The sequence below is a fragment of the Pleurodeles waltl genome, chromosome 8, assembly GCF_031143425.1.
Source record: "Pleurodeles waltl isolate 20211129_DDA chromosome 8, aPleWal1.hap1.20221129, whole genome shotgun sequence".
In the NCBI taxonomy this organism is placed as follows: Eukaryota; Metazoa; Chordata; class Amphibia; order Caudata; family Salamandridae; genus Pleurodeles; species Pleurodeles waltl.
Window position 1 is genome coordinate 1,415,436,242 of NC_090447.1, and position 17,841 is coordinate 1,415,454,082.

At 48.3% G+C, this 17,841-nt stretch overlaps 1 protein-coding gene across 1 annotated transcript in view; it reads left to right on the forward strand.

The window, feature by feature from the left end:
• The window catches only part of DOP1B (DOP1 leucine zipper like protein B), a 604,399-nt gene that overhangs the window by 238,612 nt on the left and 347,946 nt on the right, over positions 1-17,841 (forward strand). The gene's annotated exons all lie outside the window — the stretch shown is intronic.

Here is a 17,841-nt window from a genome sequence, read left to right on the forward strand (position 1 = left end):
TATCAGCCCTACTCGTTGAACCTGGGAGTTCACCAAGTACAAAACCAGTGATGAGTTCATAGTTTGCTGATGGTGTGGGCCAGAAACCTTGGCCATTGCTTTCATAAGGTATGGGAGACATGGGTCATCCAGTAGCTGGAGTGTTGGCTAGTTGTGACAAAGTACTCCTATTGTTCATCTGGAAGAGAATAGAAATTATCAAATGATTTGTCTTTCATGAATAAGCAATTTAGGGTTGTTTACTGCATTGTTGATTTTTGGCAGTAATGTCACAGTTGTACAGAATGCTCCAGTAGCTGTCTGAGCATTTGATGGAAATATTTCCTAAAATAACTGTAGAGTTGTAAGAAGCGGATAAACCTCTGTCTCTTTTAAAGTTTCGAATTTAGAAATCTGCCTTTGTAAATTAACAGTGTAAAGCATGACTTCCAGGTATGTGTAGTATTGGTACCTCAAAGTCTCAAATAGACAGTAGTACATCATAGTATTAACATAGAATAGAGTTGTTACTAAAATAAGCCATGGCAAATATATCATCCTGGGCCAAAGACTGAGGAACAATTAATGTATTTCATTTACTTGATTCATTGTGCTAATGGCAAGCTACTCATATTTAAATAATGTCCTCTTGTAAGAAATAAGGTTATTAGTTGAGAAGATTAGGTACAGTCTTGGTCAGGGTGTATCATGAAGTAAGCAAACATAATAAACTAAAGTTTAACTAACTTTTAGACTAAATAAGCATAGTGAATAAAGTACTGATTAACTGGGGAGGGGACAAAAGAAGAAGCCGGGCCAAGTGTCAGCTAACATTTGCCTGTAACGGGGAGGCCTTTTTGAAGTGCGCCCTAAGTGTCATATGAATAACCCCAACAGGCCTGTCACAAGCAGCATGTGACATTCACGCAGGAATTGGCAATTGAATGTCAAAGCGTACCTTCTAAGCCCCCTTTGCATATTCTATCAGGTTCGGATATGCAGTTTTTGCCCATTCATGTCTGCCTGCAGTTTGCTACTATGAGCAAATTCATACCTCATTCACGTCTATTTAAAAGCTAATTATTGGCTGGCATATGTTGGAGAACAAAATGCAGATTTAGCTTCAAGGGACTTCAGGCAGGGGAAAGCCAGTTTTCTAAAACGTACTTTTCCATAATATCTAGACAAAAAACAACTTCACCATTGAATTTTATATTTAATATCTATTAAAATAGTTATTTACTCATTTGTCTAGCTAGTCTTGTTCCCAAGATACAGTAATAGTATTTTTTCCCAGTGCCTTCCTATGGAACAGCCAACCCTGTTACATTCAAAAAAGCTTTGAGGGGCTAGTCATCAGATGGACATGTTTAACATTAAACTTTTACATGCCCTACTTTTAAATTCCATGCAATATGGCCTACTTAGGGATGACATAAATATTCATAACAGGTTATTTTGACTTGTAGAGTTTGCACTTGAAACCTGCGCATCCAGGCTACTAGTGGCAGGCCTGTTGTCATGTTCAAATCGTCGCCATAGTTGATGGCACAATGGGTGCTGCAGTCCGCTTGTGACATTTAACTTACAGGCCCGGGGTACATTTTGATACAATATACTAGGGACTTATAGGTAAGTTAAATATGACAGTCTGGCATATAGCAGTTTCACCATGTTGAAAGGAGAAGCACACTCACTTTACTACTGCTTAGCAGGGGTAAAGTGCACAGAGTTCGACAGGCATCAAAAATAGTGTTCAGCAGAAGTTAAGAAAAAATCGAGAGGGACCCTACAGGTAGGGCCAATGTAATTATGAAGTATGCAGTTAGTTTAACTAAAAATGCATCCCACTCACAATACTATCACCCGTTCCAACAGCAGACACTTTCCTTAACACTTATCCATACTGGGAAAGACCATCAATTAGTTTAAAAATACCACTGTGTGCAGGATTTAACGGTGTCTGTTCAGTTCTGCATTGCAATAATGAAATAGCCCTGGCTTAGCCTGCCAATTACTAATTTGATCGCAGAGATATTAGCTGTTTATCTTTCTAGGCATGGAAGGCATGAGGAAATAGCTATTTTAACTTATTTAGCATGGTTCCTACATTAGAATACAACACTTTAATCTTATAATATTTTGTTTATTGACTAAAGTTAATCAGTTGCAGTTTAAGAGATTGTGTCAAGCAGCTGACAAGTGATAACAATGGACTTTCTTGTCTTGGCTACAAACACCATTTATAGTTAAGGAATTAATAACTTTTTTTTTATATAATTTACCTTTGTCTGAGTCTACAAAGTGCTGTATCTAGCAATGTTTGAATTGGCTGAAGATTAAAACATAACACTGTAAGCTTTCATCAGAAATAACTAGGAATGGAAGAAAGTTGACATGTTTCTCCTCTAGCTACCTTCAAATAGTATTTTTGAACCCTGTATTGCAGAGGACATGATAAATAACTGAACTCACACTCATGCCACTCCGATTTACTTCTAATGCCTTCTAATGAACTCTAACCTGACTTTCTCTTGTAAGCCCTGAGTTAATTTTTTTCTCAGAGATCTGCCCCATGTGGAAACAACTCGTTCAGTATGCCTATAGCAAAACTTGCATACAAGAAGCTTTTCTTATAGTGCTAACCAAGCTCCTAATCAGAATTACTGCTATATGGAGCAAATGCTTACTTCCCAGTAGGTTACTAGAGTCTCAGATTTTGGCACATGCATAGAATTGAGTCTGTGGATATCTTCACAAGGTTTAGCAATTTTGTATGAACTTTTAGATAAAAGGCTTTAATTCTCTGGTTCAGTATGTAATGATGTTCTGCATATTTTGGTCGACAAAGAATGTGTCTACTTCTGAGTAAGTAATTCTGCTGCGTGTACTAGGAAGCCATTTCTAGCCCACAAAATATGATCTGTGTGGATAAATTGGTTATGGGTGGCCTATTTCCTATTGTTAATTTTTTGAAAACGTCAATTACGTGAGATTTAACATAACTAATATTAGCTTATAATTACTAACGTGGATATCAAAGGCCCTAAATTAAAGGCAATTTTTCATATTTTTTATGATGCCTCTTTTATACACCAATTGGATTTACATACATTTTGCAAATGGTGAAACTGCAAATTCACAATCCAATTTTTATCATCTTTCAAAGATGATGATCGGAAAGCTATATTTCTGAACTCTTCCCATCATAGAAATGAAGATATCTTCATACAGCCGTCGAAGAGCTGAACCAAATAAGAACTTACCTTCATGTGGTCAGCATGTTTTGACTTCCTTAAATTTTGTCTGATAATTATTTAATAGTACACTTTTATTGGTATATTAAATAATTCTATCTACTTGTCCATTAGACATTAGAGTTAGCCATATCTCAGACCTTAAAATATTTTATTGTAAATTCATGTTGACCTCCGTGCATACCACAGTTGCATGAATTTGATGCCCTCGCAATTTGCTCTGATGTTTCATGTATGTATAAGGAAGACTAACTAACTCATAGACTTTCACCTTTCATACATTTCTTCAGAGTAAATATGACACAGCTAAACACCAAGAATACCCAGGGCAGGGTTTAGCGCTGGTGGCGCCCAGTGCCACAATCTTTGTTAGCACCCCTCCACCCCCAAAAAGATTCTGCTCCATGAATTCCCTCACTACGACTCTCCACCAGGGCCCCATTCTCTCCATAGCTTCTCTCTCACATGCATTTTATTTGTTTTACAGTGCTACTCATACCAGTGTAGGGTGTCAGAGCACTTTACATCACACACCCATTACACAGAGCCAGTGAACCATACATGTGTAAATCAGTCTGTAGGAAATGTTACATAAGACAATGACGATTACACGGTGTAGGAGTAATTTGTCACGGATAATAGTAGGCGGTTTCTTTTAAGAGTGTTTGGTCTGAAGAAGCACAAATCGTGCCACAGTGGATGACTTTACTAATAAGAATGTATTTCTAGGGGGTGTGGCTAACCACCATCGAAGATGGCCACAACCTAGAGAGGCTTTCTGCCCTTAAGTCGGTTCATCCATAAAATATCCATCCATTTATCCGGGAAAACCACCTGCAACAATCTATGCAGTAATATATGAGAAGGTACCGGTGCCCCGATCCGAGTACAATTAGCCTAGGCAAACGTAAGGCAAGAACGGAGGAATTGCGACCTAGCGCTGTAGAGATCGGGGCATATACAGCGGCCTTGGCGGCAGAGAGGTGGGAGTTGTTCACCCCCCCACTGAAACAGGTGAGGCTGGGGTTGAAACCTGGCCAACCTAAGGGCACCAGTGCAGGAGGAGCAGCGGCAAGCGGCCACCCTGGAGATGGTGAAACCGCGGCGGGCTCCCCTTTGAGATTCCGAGACAACAGGAGAGGAGCGAGTCGCGGAGGCTACTGAAGAGGCCGACCCGGGCAGTGACGGCGGCGAGAAGATGAGGCCGCGGAGCGAATAAGAGGCGAGCTGGGGGCTTCAGGGGCTGGACGCGCACGGTCAGGCTGGGAACGAGGGGATCCTGGAGCTCCACGTGAGGTGGCGAAGAGCCCCGGAGCAGTGATCCACCATCAGGACATAGAGCAGGAAGGGAAAAACCCACTGTTGAGCAGACAGGTGAGAGAGTGAGCGTCTGCCGAGCCACAGCGACGAACCAAACTTGACAAATATACCATACCAAAAGTATCAGCAGACGCAGAAGGACCCTCAGACTGGAGAATGGCGTCACAGACCCAGACGGGGATAGAGGAGGAGTCCCTTACACTCCTAGATGTAATGGAGGCCATAAAAGGAGTTTGTACATCCCTAGAAACACAAAATGACTCAGTTACAATGGAAGTGTGCCTCCTGCGAGCAGACCTGCGTAATATGGGGTCAAGGAAGTTGAGGATTCCACTTCCACCCTAAGAGAAGTCAATGCCAGTTTAAGGAATCAAGTTAACGAACTGCAGGTACTCACCACCACCATGCTGGCCAGACTGGAGGACTATGAAGGTAGATCAGGACGAAACAACATGCAAATTGTGGGAGTTCCAGAAGGGTCTGAGGGGTCTGCGGTAGACCTCTTTATAGAGGAACCTAAAAGGCTGTTTTTCTCTGTGAAGCGGGCTCACAGGGTGCCTGGGCGGCACCGCCCCGCCCTATTATTACTAGACTCTTTCATTTCAGAGATAGAGACTTGATTCTGCAAACAGCAAGAGCTGCTCCCCGGTCCTGTATGGCAACGCAACAATTACTTTTTTCCCAGACTTCATACTCCAGGTGCAACAACAGCGGTGGGATTTTCTGGAGGTTAAAAAGGTGCTATGAGATCAAGAAATTAAATACTCAATGATCTTTCCTGCCAAATTGAGAATAGTCGCGGAGGGGAAAACATGGTTCTTTGAGACTCCAACAGATGCCTTGGCGTAGCTTGGGGGCTGGCGAACAGCCAGGAAACTGCAGAGAAGAGCTGGATTGCGACGACTGAGCCAGCGAGGAGAAGACAAAAAGCCCTAGGGATGGCTCCTGGGAAGACCAAAATGCTGCGCCAGATGAGGAAAAATGGCTCGACCCCGAATAACGGAGAACCACTTAACAGACTTTATAACCAGAAGAGAGATGACTGAGATAATTCTATGACCGGGGTCCACATGGAGAGTGAGTCGGGGGGTGCCTGCATTCTACCAGACACCTTGATTGGGTCGCTGTTGGGGAGTGCAATGACACAGGACAGTGCCACCCTAAAATGGGGCCTAACGGAAACAGTAATGCTGTAAATAACAATAACGCTAACAAAACTGTAGCAAACTTTTGCAAGTATGGGTGAAACGTAAGGGATGTACCTTTCAGGCGACACCGAACCCAAACATAAACTTAAACATGTTGGGACTGGACGACAGGCACTCTGCAGAGTTGGGGAGGTGGGTAGTTTTAGACTCACCATGCAGGGAGGAAGGGAGGGGGGTATGTTTTGGTTCAATGGTTAAGAAATTGTTAGAACAAGTGTTTTGTACAACAAGCAAATACTGGATGCCTTTAAAACTTAGTACGCTGTGGCTAGCACATCCCGACCTGCAGAATGCCAAACTCCTGGCTCATGCAGTGGTACCTGGGCCCATGTTCGTGTTAATTTGGGTCAATGACACCAGAGACCTGTTGAAATTATGCTGCTCTCCCCGAATGTAAATGGACTAGGGGACAAGATAAAGAGGGGGCATTGTGTTGCAATACCTAAAACGACTTGCCTCCAATATCGTTCTCCTGCAGGAGACGCACTTAAACAGAAACACATGTCGAGTCTTGGACCGTGGGGGATTTAGAATGGTAGCACATGCAGGTTACACTTTGGGCTCACGAGGAGTGGGCATCCTACTGCGTAAGTCCTGGCTATTTACGATTAAAGGCACAAGGGTAGATAGATATGGTAGATATGCAGCGCTCACTGGGACATGGGGTAAAACCACATTGCACATTATTTTAGTGTACATTCCACCGCGACTACACGCGGAAGCCTATGAGGAACTTAGTACTCTGCTCTTACAGCTGCTGGAGGGCCACCTCCTTATGAGAGGAGATTTTAACGGGACACACTGTAGGCTACAAGATAGATGGCCGCAACAGCTAGAGGCCCGACCTAGCTACTCACTGGCAGACTTTGACGGCTTTGGGGTTAATCGATGTGTGGCGTACTTGCCACCCAAGGGAGCAACAATACACGTTTCTTTCGGGGGCCCATGGAAGCCTCTCAAGAATTGACTACATTCTCACCTTCCCCCCCATCAGATAGGTTACGATAGAGAAATCAGGCACTTAGCACGTGGAATATCAGATAACTCACCAGCCTGGGCACTGTAGGGCAATCAGGCTCCACTAGGACAATGAAGGCTTGTGATCAGTCCATGGTACCTTAATATCCTGCAGATCGGCTCACACTTGACCAGGGCAACTCAAAACTACTTCAAAGAAAATGTATGGTCTGTTAACTCTTTACAGACATTATGGGAGGCCTATAAGGCAGTCATAAAGGGGCATGGGATCTCTGCGATAGTGAGGCATAGGCAAGAGATAAATGCACTTTCAGAGGCACTGGAGAGAGAAATTAGAGACCTAGAGGCGGGGCTGGGAGACACTGGCCACATAGACAGAACACACCAGCTGGCGCTAAAACAAAAAGAATATAGGGACACCATGTTGGAAGCAGCCCGCACACACCACGTAGCCATGCAACACAAACTATATGAAGTGGAAGATAGGGCGGGAAGTGGGACTTGCCTTGCTGGAGAGCAAAGAGAGGAACAGAAGATGGGTCCCTGAGATTCAAAATCAGACTGGAGCAAGGGTATGTGAGGGGCCAGAGATAGCAAAACACTTTGCCAAATATTACACCACCCTGTACTCCAAAACAACACGGGCCCGGCTAATGACATCTGAGAATTACTAGCAGATATCAATTTGCCGACCCTCAGCTGCCAAGATAAGGAACTACTAAAACGGGACATAACACAAGATGAAATATTGCAGGCGATAAGGGACCTGGCCTAGGGCAAAGCAGTGGGGCCTAATGGGATACCCATGGAATTATAGAAACTTATGGCATCTTGCAAGGGTATTTTGCCCCAGTATCAGCGAATCACCAGCATAGTGGTAATACCCAAGGAGGGGAAACCGCCTGAGCAATGTGCCTTATATAGGCCTATTTCGCTTCTGATCGCAAAAGTAAAAACTTTTGTTAAAATACTGGCCACAAGGTTGGTCACAGTGATCCTCTCCTTGATGCACCCGGACCAATCCGGCTTTATGCTGGATCGAAGTACTACTCTAAACCTGCAACGCTTACACAGGGTCATGGGTAGGACACACAGAATAAGAGAGGCAGCACTAGTGTTCTTGCTTGATGCGAGGATGGCCTTTGATACCGTAGACTGGATTTACCTCTATGAAGTTTTACGAAAATTTGGGTTTGGATCAAAATTTACAGCCTGGGTGCGTCTCCTGTATAACAAGCCCCTGGCACAGGTGGTCATTAACCAAAGCACGTCCCTGGTCTTTAATTTTGGGCGTGGCACATGACAGGGATGCCCACTATCCCCATTGATCTTTGCAATGGCGCTGGAGCCATTGGCTGAGTGGATACGTGGTGACCCGTTGTTCAGAGGCTTTTGGTGGTCTGAGGGATGGGAAGATAGGATATCACTATATGCCGACGATATCCTACTATATATTTTGGAGCCAAATTCCTCCCTGGACAGGGGGATAAACATACTTGCGCTCTTCCGTCAATATTCAGGCTAAACTATTAATTGGGACAAGTCAGTGATTTATATATGACATGGCCCAGCCCCGTGTCTACCGACTGGCTGTGATGCCCGGATTGCCACAGAAGAGTTTCAATATTTGGGTGTCACTATAACGGGAACAGCCACTAGCCTTTACACCCAGAACTTAGAGCCCCCACTACGACGGCTTGGGGGGGATGTTGAGGGATGGCGCTCCCTACCGTTGTCACTTCTTGGAAGGGCAGCTTTGTTTAAAATGATGGCCCTACCCCGGTTCCTCTATATACTTCAAAAAACCCGTATCAGGTCCCGGCCTCGTACTTCTGAGCCATTGATCTGGAGCTACGTGCACTCCTGTGGGCTGAGAGGCCGGCTCAAAAAGCGGTAGCCAAGATAACAAGAAGTTTGTTTGAAGGGTGAATCTCCCTCCCAGATGTGCGCAGCTACTATTGAGCGGCACAACTCGCGGTTATTAATCAGTGGGTCTTCCAGCCGGAATCAAAAAGCATATCACATGGATAGGGAAGCAATCCAGCCTGGAGAAACCCACTGGGCTCTATATAGTGGACGAGGAGCGCAGACATTCCCAGTTCCGACAGCGCTTACGTTAACCCTTTGGCATGAGATACTGAAGATGCTGGGTTGAAACAACGTCATTACACAAAACACCCCCTTGTGGGACACAGCAGCCCTGGGCACACTGGCAACACAACAGGGATTTAAGAACTGGGATCTTATTAGTCTCACAAAAGTTGGGGACCTGTGGGTTGAAGGGGGCGTTCTTACCTTTACGAATCTCCAGGTGAAATATCAGTTGGCCCCGGCAATGACGTATCGCTACCTCCAAATCAGACATGCACTCAATAAAGTACTACCCAGAGGGGAGGATCGGATCGCCCTGAGTCGTCCCTGCTAGAACATAGATTACTACTTGAACATTTACCCAAAAAGGCAACCTCTCCCACATATCATAAGATACTCAAAAACTTACCAGATAAATGCAAAGACCTAAAAACATGCTGGGAGCGTGGGACAGTTGGATGAGAAAGAATGGCAAGAGGCCTTAGCATCTCCCAGGGAGGTAGGGATGCGAGCGAGGTTCTGACTAGTACAGCTGAGAGTACTTCACAGGAGTTATTATGCCTGTACAACACTGGCCAAGATGGGAAGGAGAGCCTCGCCTTTGTGTTCCAGAAATTGTAGCCAGCAAGGGACTTTTTACCACATGGTATGGGACTGTCCAAAGATATAGAGATTTAGGTTGGCAGTAGTGTCCTGCCTTAATGTAGTATGTGGAAGCAACATAGAGCCTCAGCCCAGATGGTGTGTTTTTAATATAAAGGGTGACTTGGAACTAGCCAACATGGATCACATTTGAATGAGGATAGTCTTAATAGTAACAAAGCGTAACATCGCAAGAGCATGGAGGGCCCCAACCCACCCGAGGTGGAGGCCCGGAAACATGTCTTAGAATGGTGTATGTTGGCGGAAAAAGTGAATTATGAGGGGAGGGGTTGCCCTAAAAAATGGCACAAGGACTAAGGAAAATGGAACTCAAAAAGGGGGAGGGCTGTGCACAGTAGCGACAGAGGAGGACCCGGATTGCAACACCCCATAAAAGCCATGCTGGGAGAAGATTGGGAGCAGGGGAAGGGAGAGGGCTTGAGGGAGGGCCGTGGTAGGTCAGGAGGGTGGATACTGGTGAAACACAACTGTATTAGACCAACATGGAGGCTAAGTTTGCATTACTTACTTGTCTTGTTTGTATTTCTAATAAAAATAGTTTTTTTTTAAAGAATGTATTTCTACCCAAATCAACCCTTTTTAGCAACATTAGGTTAATGAAAGACTAGGAGTATACATAACATTCTAACTTATACTGTGCAGTTTGCATGCAGCTCTTTGATGACAACTCATAGCTCTCTGTTCTAGATCAGGGTTATAACTTATGATCTGCAAGTAACAAAGGATCTATGTGACAAAAACAGTAATCCACTAAGCTGTCACAATAAAGTGCAGTTCGATTTTTTGCGTGGTACACGTTCTTTACAGCAGGCATGTATTTACCCTGTACCCGACTTTATCATGAGTGGAAACTGGCTAGACAAAACTCCCTCTCTCTCTCCATCAGGAGCATTAATCACCAGAGTTATCTTGACATTTTTTATTATAGCTTGAAAACAGCCGAACACAGAAGGAGCTGTGTGACAGCTGCTTTTTAAATGTGGTGCATCACCCCCGCCCCCCATCCCGAAGTCAGCGCTAGGTGCGGCTGCACCGGTCGCACCGCCCTAGATACGGCCCGGAGGATGCCATCCATAAGCCACTACGTGTGTTATCCTCCGTGTAAAGATGGTGTACTTTCCTCTGATTTCCCTTAACACCAGCAAAACACATGCAGGTTTTGCCATTATGTAAAAACGTTGGAAAACGCGTATATGAAAGAGGGTTGGTTGGTTTGATGCATGGTGAGAATTGAGTGATGTGTTTGAGGGGCAGTTATGTCTCGACAGCCTTAAGGTACCTTAGTTCAACAAGGGGGGGGGGTTGTCAGGAATGCAGATCGAAAATCGCATTTTCATGGTCATATGATGGCACTGACCAAACGTAGGAGCCCCAAATTGCTATCCGAGTGGCCTGGGCAAGCTACTCAACCTCACCAACAACATGTGGCGCGAGACCACAATCAAGCAGTGGCTGTTTACTCTCGGAGCCTGGCAGAAGGCTAGAACATCGTCAGAGAGTGCACTTGGTAGTGCTGACACCCACAAATGACGAACACTCCCATGGCGTGGTCACGTGATTGCACTGATCACAGTGTCCCAGACCGCGCGAATAACAGTCTCGGCCAACTAGTCGACCTTCGAGGCAGGGTATGGTGTGAGAACAAGAATGGTCGGTGCCATTTAAACTCCGAGTGCACAAAAAGTCCAGAAACCCCTGCTAATGTGCCCAGTGGCAGTGCCAATCAGGGGAGTGGTCTAGTCCAGCCGTTTGTGGAGGTTTAAGAGCCTCCTAGGTTAGCGTCTCATTTGTACATGCGGGCAGCACTTTTAGTTCCAGTAACATTTTATGGGGCAACCACGGTAAGCAAACATACGAGTTCCACAGAGACTGAGGCTCGGCGGGGTAGTTGCAGATGTTTTAACCGGGCCCGCGCGGTTTTCCAGAGGCCTGATGTGTCAGTAGGTTTTACTCACTTTGTGTTTCTGGCGAAATACGTTATAACATACATGCAGTGCTTAATTTATAAATAAAAAGGTGCCGGTGCCCAAAGCCCTCCTCATAAACACGCAGCTGCTTCAATTAAATGTTTGAGCACAGAATACTGAGGCAGCGTAATACGGAAGCCATATTAGGCCTCATCAATCCATTTACAGCCACTCCCTGCGCTTTCAGCTCATTCTTGCAGCTTTCTGCTTTTTCCCATTGTGACTCTTTTCAGTGTTTCTCTTCCTTCGTCTTTACCATATGTGTCTTTTGCTCGAAGTAAATGCTTGAGGTAGAAAATTAAGTGCCGGCCCTAAAAAATAAGTGCTAGTGCCCGAAAACAACAAGCACAAATTAAACATTGCATACATGCCCAGTTTCCCATTATAGCCTATATCACAAAACCCATATATCGTACACTAGACCCACGAGACGTAGTCCCAGTTCAGGAGGGCCACGGTGGTGCTAAAGGGGATACATTATAAAATATACCCAAAAGCAACAAACATTTGCAACTAATTCTTGCGCATCTTAACACGCCCAAAGATCCAGAAAATCCCCTCCAAATCATAAAAAAGAAGAAAGACATCAACCAAGTGTTTTAACCAGTGCTTAATTTGTGCTTGTTGTTTCCGGCACTTATTTTTGAGGGCCGGCACTTGTGTTCCTGCCTCAAGTATTTAGTGCAAGCAAAAGACACACACGCCCCCGACGTCGCCTTCCTGACGGAGACCTGGCTGAACGCTACCTCAGCACCAGACATCGCCATAGCCATCCCACAGGGCTACAAGATCTCCCGCAGAGACCGCACCAACGGAGTGGGAGGAGGAATCGCCATCATCCACAAAGACTCCATCAAAATCTCAACGAACACCGATGACACCCTCACCACCGCCGAGCGCATGCACTTCCAGATCCACACCGACCCCAACACTACCCTCATAGGAACTCTCATCTACAGAACTCCCGGACCCCGCCCACAGTTCAGTGACACCATCGCCGACCTCATCAGCACCCACGCCCTCGCTTCCACGGACTACATCCTCCTCTGGGACCTGAACTTCCACCTCGAACAACAATGACACCAACTCCACCCCCCTGGTCGACAACCTCGGCAACCTCGGACTCAAACAGCTCGTAACGACACCCACTCACGCCGCTGGACACACGCTCGACCCCATCTTCTCCGCAAGCCCCCACGTCTCCTTCAACCACACCACCGAACCACACTGGACCGACCACAGATGCGTCCACTTCACCTTCAGAAAACCCACCACACACCACTGCACCCAACAGCTACCACGCCGCTGCTGGGGCAAGGTCACCGAGGACCAACTGACTACTGCCCTCGCCCTGAGACCACCCACCGACCCCACCGACCCAGACACTGCCGCGACCAACCTCACACAGTTGATCAACGACTGCGCCAACACCCTCGCCCCTCTCAAGACCTTTACAACCAACCACACCAACAAGAAAGCTGCCTGGTTCACTGAGGACCTCCGGATCTCCAAGCACACCTGTCGGAAGCTGGAGAAGAAATGGCTCCACGACCGAACACCAGACAATCACACAGCCCTCAAGAGCACCACCCGCAGACATCACCAACTCATCAGGACCGCCAAGAAGACCGCCTTCAAGGACCGCCTAGACAACAACACACACAACACCACAGAGCTCTTCAGCACCGTGAAAGAACTCTCCAACCCCAGCTCCATCACCAACGACATCCCGCCATCTCAAGACCTGTGTGACTCCCTGGCCACCTTCTTCCACCGCAAGATCACCGACATCCACGACGGCTTCAACCCCGACCCCCCCGCACCCACCACCGAGTCCACCACCCCTGCGACTACCACAGCGTCAGCGACGAAGACACCATCAAAACCATGAACTCCATCCACTCCGGATCCCCATCGGACCCCTGCCCTCAACACGTCTTCATCAAAGCCAGCGCAGCCATCGCGCCCCACCTCCGGAAAACAATCAACTGTTCCTTCGAGACAGCAACCTTCCAAGAAAGCTGGAAGCACGCCGAGATCAATGCCCTTCTGAAGAAGCCCAAGGCGGACCCCAAGGACCTCAAGAACTTCCGTCCCATCTCCCTGCTCCCTTTCCCGGCAAAAGTGACCGAGAAGATTGTCAACAAACAGCTGACCCGCTACCTCGAAGTCAACAACATCCTGGACCCCTCCCAATCCGGTTTTCGCAGTAACCACAGCACCGAAACCGCCCTCATCGCTGCCACTGACGACATTCGGACCCTGATGGACAAAGGAGAAACAGCCGCCCTCATCCTCCTGGACTTATCAGCAGCCTTTGACACGGTCTGCCACCGCACCCTATCAGCACGCCTCCATGACGCCGGTATCCAAGAGAAGGCCCTGGCCTGGACCACATCCTTCCTCTCCGGCAGAACCCAGAGCGTCTGCCTCCCACCCTTCCGCTCCAAAACCACAGAGATCATCTGCGGCGTCCCACAGGGATCCTCCCTCAGCCCGACACTGTTCAATATCTACATGGCCCCCCTCGCCCACGTCGCACGACAACACAACCTCAACATCATCTCCTACGCCGACGACACCCAGCTGATCCTATCCCTCACCGAAGATCCCAGCACCGCCAAAGCTAACCTCCACTGAGGAATGAAGGCCGTAGCCGACTGGATGAAGGACAGCAGACTGAAGATGAACTCAGACAAGACGGAGGTCCTCATTCTCAGACCCACCCCATCAGCCTGGGACGACTCTTGGTGGCCCACGTCACTAGGCACAGCCCCGGAACCCACGGACCACGCACGCAACTTGGGGGTCATCCTCGACTCCACTCTCTCCATGACCAGGCAAGTCAACGCCGTCTCCGCGTCCTGCTTCAACACCCTCCATATGCTCCGCAGGATCTTCAAATGGATCCCCCTCGACACGAGAAAAACCGTTACCCAGGCCCTCATCACCAACAGACTCAACTATGGGAACGCCCTCTACTCAGGAACTACAAAGAAGCTCCTGAGATGACTCCAACGCATCCAGAACGCCTCGGCCCGACTCATCCTCGCTGTCCCCCGCCACAGCCACATCACACTCCACCTGAGAGGCCTGCACTGGCTCCCTGTCAACAAAAGGATCACCTTAAAGCTCCTGATCCACGCACACAAAGCACTGCACAACACCGGACCCACCTACCTCAACAACCGACTCAGCTTCCACACCCCCACCCGAAGCCTCCGCTCAGCCAACCTCGCCCTCGCCACAGTCCCCCGCATCCGAAAAACCACCGGCTGCGGCAGATCCTTCTCCTACCTCGCCGCCAAGACCTGGAACACTCTCCACCAGTAAGTGAAGCCCATCTGTTTCTGAACTCTGACCCCAGTCAGTAGTTCTATGCCCTCTTCCACCCGCAGGCTCTGCCTGTGCCTCATCCCATGTGTCTAATGGGAGAGCTCTGCTCTTCTGCCAGGCTGCCCCCTGCCTCTTCTCTTTTTCCGTCCCCTCCCCTCGTTTTTATTCTTTAATTGTGCCTTTTTTTGTGTCTTTTGCTTCTGCGTTTCTTCAGTTTTTTCTTGTTTTCCTTCACTTCTCTCATTCTCGCTTCTCTCTCTCTCTTTATCCCCACCGCTTCGGCCCGTGTGGCCCGCCCCCCTTTTTCACTCCGTTCTCCTGCTTCCCAGCTGTCCTCTCCATCCCCCCTCCCTACTTAATGGTGGCTGCCGGCGTGCCAGAGGCGCACCTAAGGCAAGCTGACCTGACCTCGACCAGCGCAAGGACCCCTGGACCTCTCACCCACCACGGTTACACGCCAGCAGCACTCATTGCACACAACCCAGGACACGACAACAACTGTAAGCAGGCATCACCAAGTGACACCAAGGGACCCTTCGCCTGTCGCCACTGCAAATTCACAAGCCTCCGCCACTCAAGCCCACCCCCGAGGACCCACAAAGCAGAACACAACCTCAGATGTATCCTGATCAACACACACTCCATTCACAGGCACGCCGTCAAACTCTGCAACCTGATCAACACCACATCCCTGGACGTCGCTTTCCTCACAGAAACCTGGCTTAACCCCTCCTCCGCTCTAGACATCGCCATCCCTGATGGCTACAAGATCATCCGCAAAGACCGCACGAACCACCCCGGGAGGCATCGGCCTCGTCTACAAAGAGTCCTTGTGCCTCTCCACCAGCACCAAAGACACCACAACCAACATAGAATTCCTCCACTCCAAGATTGGAACCAATGCTAACACCGCTGTGTGGGGCACCCTCATCTACAGGCCGCTGTGCCCTGACCCCCCATTCTGCGACACCATCACTGACCTTGCCACCACACACGTGCTTGCTTCCAAGAACTACATCCTCCTCGGGAACCTCAACTTCCACCTGGAGAACCCCAATGACGACAGCTCCACGACTCTGCTTGAAAACCTCGCCAACCTTGGACTCAAGCAACTCATCACCTCGCCCACCCACTCGACCCCATCTTCACCGCCAGCAAGCACATCTCCATTAGCCACATCACCGAACTCCAATGGACCGACCACCACTGTATCCACTTTAACTTAAGCAAATACCTTGGCTGACACCTCGCTCACCTACCCCCCTGCAGGAGCTGGAACAAGATCACCAAGGACCATCTACACACCAGCCTCAATAACTCACCCCCCCCCCAGACGACCTTGACACAAACACAGCTGCCCCAGACCTCATCAACTGGATTTTAGACTGCGCCAACACCTTAGCCCCCATCAACAAACCCTCCAACAGATGCACATCAATGAAAGCCAACTGGTTCACCCCCACCCTCAAGGAGTCCAAACAAAACTGCAGACGCCTCGAAAGAAAATGGCGCACTGACAAGATACCCACCAACCACGAAGCCTTCTAAAAAGCCATAAACACACACCACCAACTCATCAGGACCACAAAGAGAAACACCTTCCAGGAACGCATCAACAACAACGCACACAACAGCAAGGAACTCTTCGTGATCATCAGCGAACTGACCAACCACAGAGCGAACTAGACGGACATTCCCCCCTCACGATCTCTGCAACAACCTCGCGACCTACTTTCACTGCAAGATAGCAGATATCTACGACAGCTTCCTGACTCAGGTCCATCCCACGCCCACCACCGTCAAATCCACCACCAAAGCTCCTCCAAACCCCCACCACCTACTCTCCTGGGACAACATCTCCAACAAAGAAACCCTCAACATCATGAACCACCACCTTCCCAGAAATCTGGAAACACTCCAAAATCAAACCCTTACTGAAGAAACCCACCGCAGACCCAGACGACCTCAAGAACCTCCGGCCCATCTCTCTACTTCCCTCTCCCAGCTATAGTCATCGAAAAAGCTACAGAAAACTAACCAAACACATCAAACTCAACAACATCCTGGACCCCTCACTGTCAGGCTTCTGGAGCATCGCAAGCACCGAGACCACCCTCCTCGCCGCCACAGATGACATTCGCATCCTCTTAGACAGGGGTGAGACCGTGGCTCTCATCCTCCTTGACCTGTCTGCCACCTTCAACACCATCTCCCGCCGCACTTTACGGACTCTTCTCCATGATGCCGGCATCTGCGACAAGACACTCGAATGGATCACCTCCTTCCTCTCCGATAGGACCCAAAAAGTCTGACTTCCCCCCTTCTACTCAGAGGCAACCAAGATAATCTGTGGCGTCCCGCTAGGCTCCTCCCTGAGCCCCACTCTCCTCAAACTCTACATGGCCCCCCTAGCCACCATTGCCGGACACCATGCACTTAACATCGTCTCATATGCCGATGACCACACAGCTAATCATCTCCCTCACCAACGACCCGCACACAACCAAAGCAAATTTTTACAACGGAATGAAGGCAGTCACCACCTGGATGAAGGAGAGCTGCTTCAAGCTTAATACCGAAAAACAGAAGTCCTCTTCATCGGCAACAACCCCTCAGCCTGGGATTTCTCCTGGTGACCCACTGCCCTCAGTAGCTCTCCGGCCCCCACAACCACATCTGCAACTTCGGCTTCATCCTGGACTCAGCACTCTCGATGAACCGTCAAGTGAGTGCAGTCTCCTCTGCCTGTTTCAACACCATGTGCATGCTCCGGAAGGTCTTCAAATGGATCCCAACCGAATCCAAAAGAACAGTCACCCAAGCCCTCGTCAGCAGCCGCCTGGGCTACAGCAACGCACTCTATGCCGGAACCACCACCAAGGTACGGAAAAGACTGCAATGCATCCAGAACGCCTCCACCTGTCTCATCAAGAACACTCCCAAACACAGCCACACCTCCGTCCTACAGAGGGTCCTGCACTGGCTCCCAATAGACAAGAGAATTACATTCAAACATCTTACGCATGTCGACAAAGCCCTTCA